At 40.5% G+C, this 6,008-nt stretch overlaps 1 long non-coding RNA gene across 1 annotated transcript in view; it reads left to right on the forward strand.

The window, feature by feature from the left end:
- The first annotated feature begins 6 nt into the window (after window positions 1-6).
- Window positions 7-6,008, forward strand: part of LOC106940517 (uncharacterized) — an 8,690-nt gene continuing 2,688 nt past the window's right edge. The window contains exon 1 of the long non-coding RNA XR_001423120.1: window positions 7-4,296. This is a non-coding gene — a long non-coding RNA (uncharacterized LOC106940517). The remainder of the gene's footprint in view (window positions 4,297-6,008) is intronic.

Consider the following 6,008-nt stretch of genomic DNA (forward strand, 5'->3'; position numbering starts at 1 on the left):
AGGTCGCAACTACATATTAGTCAGGTGGATGCAAAAACATAAATTCCACAGAATTAAACCTTAAGACATCCAACTATGTGCTTCTTCACAAGTTTTTGCTGCACAAAACCTGTTCCTGATGTGTGGAAGTGAATAAACAATGGACACACTCTAGAGGTAGTATGAGTCAAGTTTGCCTTAAAATATTCAGAGTATTTATGACTCTATTTAGTGTCATCTGGACATAATCGTATTACCCAGGACTGATATTAATGCTAGGTGCACCTGACTGAATCATATGCAGTATCTCTGGAATTACTGCACTCTGAGCTGAGATTTTTGTTATTTCTGAACAAAAAAATAATTGATAAAATGTTGTTGGCCTGTCCATTCTACAATTCTCTGGCTTCAAATGTACCTTTAAACCCTCTATTCATCCATTTTTCTTCACGGTTGAACATCTTCTCCAAGTTCACAAAACGCATGTAGCGAACTCCCACACACCCTCCAGGACCCTGCTGAGGGAGCAGAGCTAGTCTAGTGTTCCACAACCAAAGAAAGAAAATCACACTGCTCTTCTTGAATCCGAGGTTTGACTATCTGATGGACCCTCCTCTCCAGAACCCCTGAATAGACCTTGCCAGGGAGGCTTAACAGGGTGACTTGGCCCGATGTCCATGCAATATTGCAGAGTCGTGTCACCCAACACAACCCTACAACATCCAGAGCCTTAAGGAACTCCAACCGAATCTCATCCACCCCCGGGGCCCTGCCACCGAGGAGCTTTTTAACCACTTCGGCAACCTCGTCCCCAGAGATTGGAGAGCCCAACCCAGAGTCCCCAGTCTCCACTTCCTCAATGGGAGGCATGTTGGTGGGATTGAGGTGGTCTTTGAAATATTCTGCCCACCATCCCACAACGTCCTGAGTCGAGGTCAGCAGCACACCATCTCCACTATAAACAGTGTTGGTTCTGTGCTGCTACTGTAAACACTCCAGTAGTACTTTTTTTTTTTTTTAATGGACACACGGTGTCGCAAACTAGCAGTTTGTCTGACAACTGTTTTCTTTATTATTATGAACCAAGGGGAGGAGGAACCTGGGCCACCTCGCAGCACGGTACCTGTCATGAGTATGCTATTTATAAATTTATTTGGATGTGTATTGCACAGTCTAAAGCTGACATATAAATGTATAAAAATGTGTGTGTGTATATATATATATATATATATATATAAAGTTGTATATCAAGTGAAAATACTGCTTTTTCTGCTGTGGCCCCAGTGACCTAGAATTTGACTGCTCATCTAAGAAAATTTCCTTTTTCTCTTGTTTCTAGTCTGCATTTGTCCTTAAAATTAAATTAAATAGCTGTCATGAGTTGATTAAAATCTTAGAATCTTATATATTAAAATTATTTTAATATCTTGTGTTTTTGTATTCACAGAAAAACAAGAAAAGGAAGTGGACGTATATGCCAGCCTTTCTGATGAAAAGGCATTTGTCTTTTCTGTGGCCTTGGCTGAGATCAACCGCAAGATCCTGAGTCAGAGACTTATCCTATAGATTAAGACCAAAGAGTAGATCAGAACAAGAGTTGATTTAGGCTTGAGTCACATTGAAGTGGATACTTGACTTGGAATGAAAAGGGTAAGACTTGACTTAAACTTATCACAAAGGTTTGACCCTTGACAGTGACTTTAAAAATGACTTCTGAAAATCTCTGGACCTTCATAGTTGCGAAAATCATTTTACAGGTCAAAATTGCTTGTGAAATAACCAAAGACTCCACACCTGGCTGGAGTACATGCTTCTCCTACAAAAGGGATCTTCAAAAAATAAAAAAAGTTATTGTTTTTCTTATGGACAACAGTATACATGTGGTTTAAATATGAATGTTGTAATGGCTTGGATTATTGTTTGGTATGCTAGTAGTAAAGGACCACTAACCTCTCATTTGCTGAATTTTATATCCAATTCTATATAAAACATTTTTTGTTGAAAATCAGATGCTCAGTAGTGTTAATTTGAATATAGAACATGAAAGAAAGTGTATGTTTGGCTCTGATATAGATTAGTGACTTGAAAATTTATGAATACAAATCTTCAGTTATAATGCAATTGAAATGAATCACAGAATATATGTTTGAACAAAAAATGGTTTTTCATCATAACTGTATTTTTAATGCATAAAACGTATTTTAAAAAAAACCCTGTCAGCCCAGTCCTACCGACTGCAAGCCAGAAAAGGAGGCCTCCTTACACCTGGATCTTCTCCTGGGTCTCCTCACGGTGGGACGTGCCCAGAACACCCCATCCCTTCATGATGCCCAAGCCACCTCAACTGGCTTCTCACGACGTGAAAGTACAGCGGCTCTACTCCGTGTCCCTCCCGGATGACGGAGCTTCTTGCCCTATCTCTCAAGGAGAGCCCACAGACCCTACTTGTATCTGTGATCTCGTTCTTTGAGCCAAGACCCAAAGCTCATGACCATAGATGAGGGTAGAAATGAAGATCGACCGGTAAATCGAGAGCTTTGCTTTTTAACTCTGCTCTCTCTTCATCATGACAGCACCCACTTCAGTGCAGATGCTGCGTCAATCCATCTATCAATCTCCCGCTCCATTTTTTCCCTCATTCGTGATCAAGATCCTGAGTCACTCAAGCTCCTCCACTTGGGCAGGACATCCTCCCCAACCTGAAGAAAGCACTCTACCCTTTTCCGGCCCAAGATCATGGCCTCTGATGTGGAGACAATGAACCTCATCCCGGCCGCTTTACATTCGGCTGCACACCACTCGAGTGAAGGTCACAGTCTGATGAAGCCAGTAGGACAACATAATCTGCAAAAAGCAGAAACATGATCCAAAGACCACCAAAATGGATCCCCTCAACACCTCGGCTGGTCCTAGAAATGTTGTCCATCAAAGTAATGAACAGAATCACCGGTGAGAGATTTCTGGTGAAAATCTCTCACCGGAAACGAGCCAGACTGGAGGCATGTTGGTGACAATGCGGACCAGTTTCTGACACTGATCATACAGGGACCTAACAGCCTGTCTCAAAGGGCCAATACCCCATACTCCTGGAGTAACCCCACAGGACTCACCGAGGGACACAAACACCTTCTCCAAGTCCATAAAACACATGTAGACTAGATGGGCAAACTCCCACGCATCCTCCAGGACTCTGCTGATGGTGTAGAGCTGGTCCAGTGTTCCACGACCAGGACGAAAACCACACTGCTCTTCCCGAATCAGAGATTCAACTATCCAATGGACCCTCCTCTCCAGGACCCCTGAATAGACCTTACCAGGGAGGCTTAAAGGGAACCATGATTAGTTATAAAAATAGACCTTATTTGGGAAATATTTATCTTAGATGTAAAAACAACACAGTAATAATACTGTAGGTTATTTAATTTTTAGAAATTTTAATAAAATATTTTCACAGGAATGCCGCCATGTTGTTCAAGCTGCAAGGCATTCTGGGTAAATGACTAATGGTCCAACTGCCTGGCTCCTCCAGCCAAAACAGTGATGAGTAACGTTATTAAGCCTTTTTAATTTGAACCAGAGTGCATTGAAAACAATCGGAACGTAGAAATAACAAGAGGTGATGAAGATGAGAAGGGCCAAGCAGAGGAAGAGGCAGAGTTAGCCATAGGAGCTTTTGTTTGCTGCTTCCTTCAGCTTCGTAAATGAAACAATGAATGACATGTACCTCTGGTCGGACTGTGTGATCCGGTAAGTGCTTCTATAAGCTCTGTGTCCGGTTCGGCAACAGCGGTTTAGAGTCTGAACTTTGTTCGGTGTTGGTAGTGGTTTCACATTCAGTACCGGTGTTCTAACTTCATTAGCATTTCCAGTAGTAATAGTTCCATTAGCGCTGCTTGTCTTTGACGTTTCTTCCAGCGTCTGTAGGGCTGTGTCCAGTTTGGCAACATCTGTGTTGCTTAGAGTATGGTGTGGTGGTAACGGCAACACTAGCTCCCTTTGGTAGCATGAGATTGCTGGAGGACCCACAACATGGTGTAGAAATGTTATCCCACACACCTTATCTTGCAGTGTCATAATTACATTATGTATTTCTTGTGGGATATACTCTTGAGAAATTACTCACATGAGAATGTTGTGAAGTCCCTTCTTACCTCAAGCAAGCCACTGTATAAAACCAGCTCACATAGCACCAACTCAGGTAGGAATGACTATGTAGGAGAGCTTGATGCAGAGGCCAGAAGGGCTACTATGGTAACAGTTCAAGCAAATGCTCATTTTAAATATAAGATTCATAAAAAGAAATGGAAATACTATGAGGTCTTACTCTCTTGCAAGAAAGTTGAGAAATAATGCTTTTGGAAAGAAATCAAGAAAATAACTGCAAAATGTCACTATCAACTACTATTGATGTTGGTGACATAAAAGAAATTACTCAGTTATGACAGGAGCGCTACAATGCACTGTTTAACTGTGTCAAAAGTAAAATTTTTGTAGTGAGTTGCATACATAGTAGTGAGAATGACGGGGTTTCCCCAAGAAAACTTAAGCCCGGTGGTCGGGGCACTGAGGCGGTCCACCGGAGTTTTGTATTAAAAGATGTTAAGTTGACAGGAAACGTAAAATATTACTGGGTAATTATGTTACTGGAAGACATTGCAGACAATACTTAAACTCACAATTATAGAATCTTAAAAACAAGTCAAAACAATACAATTAAAATAAATATCAGTTATTTGCACTTTATCAGTTAAATCCAAATTAAGTCATTGGCTAGTGGATCTAAAACCACAATGTAATTCTGATCACGTTTAGGCATAAATGAACTAAGAGAATACCAATGCACTTAAATTTGATTTAATGGTTTCAGCATAGATAAATTAAAAGATTATAAATTGTTTAACATTTAAATTTAAGAATTTAAGGAGCTGGCAAGTTTACTTTGTAAAAGTTGAAAGAACAATCTTCATAGTTAGATTATTTTGGTACCATAGCCAGGGCCAGACTTAGGAGGGTGTGGGCCCCTGGGCTTATGCCAAGGTACGGGCCCTACTTAATCATCGTTATACAGATGATTAAGTATATATTCCTGATTTCCTTCCCTTTGGGTGGTCGGTGTTTGGCCGTGACTTGCTTGTGGAGCCGATCCAATCCACAAACCTTATCTACCTATAAGGTCACAAAAATCAGCCACTGTCCACCATGAGAGAGGGCTGATGGACAGTCCCAACCACCAGGTCATCTCTCCATGCAAGATTTACAACAGTCACTCCATGATTGTCAACTTTTTTTTGCTATATTTTGCACACGCACAAAAAAATTTCAGCAAGTTAGATTTTTAAAGATCGGCCAGAAAATTGCTACCGATGCACCTTTAATAAATATAAAGATCATTACTACAAACAAAATATACTTAGTAGTTATTAAAGAAATACTTGAACATCTTGAATATGTCTGTCAATGTTCTCTATCCATCCTCTGTGTACAGTATTTATTAATCCTTCATTTCTATCTTTATCTGTCTCCTTCCCTCTTTCAATTTTTATCAACTGTATCTTTCTCTGTAATTATCAGGTTTATTTCCTTACCAACTTCAGACAGTCAGGTTATTTCCCCTCTGAGACCCAAAACTGGATTTTACCTGCGTGTCAGGGCAGGACAGGACGCACTCGAGTTAATTTGTACAGTCGGCCCTTCGCCTTATGATTAGGACAGTTCCTCCCGGCACTGCTAGCTGGAGGCTAAAGCTAGTTCCGCTTTTTTAACTTTGCATTGAGCGCAAGCGAGCAGAGTAGGTATTACTTTTCTGTGACTTTAGCTGTTTTCTTTCTCTTTGAATCGTTCTGTTGCTTTTTTTCCACTCACGAAAACCAGTTTCAAAGCTCACTTGTCAATATGTCAATTATGTTTGGGGGATTTTCTGTCTTTTTACTGTTTTCTCTTGCTATGTTTAGGGTTTATTTGTGTTTGATGTAATTTCCCTGGTCCCCAGTATCTCTTTATCCTCATGTGTTTCCCATTGATTAGTTATT

This window comes from Poecilia latipinna, unplaced genomic scaffold, assembly GCF_001443285.1.
Source record: "Poecilia latipinna isolate Pla-1442-1.1 unplaced genomic scaffold, P_latipinna-1.0 Scaffold3260, whole genome shotgun sequence".
Lineage (NCBI taxonomy): Eukaryota > Metazoa > Chordata > Actinopteri > Cyprinodontiformes > Poeciliidae > Poecilia > Poecilia latipinna.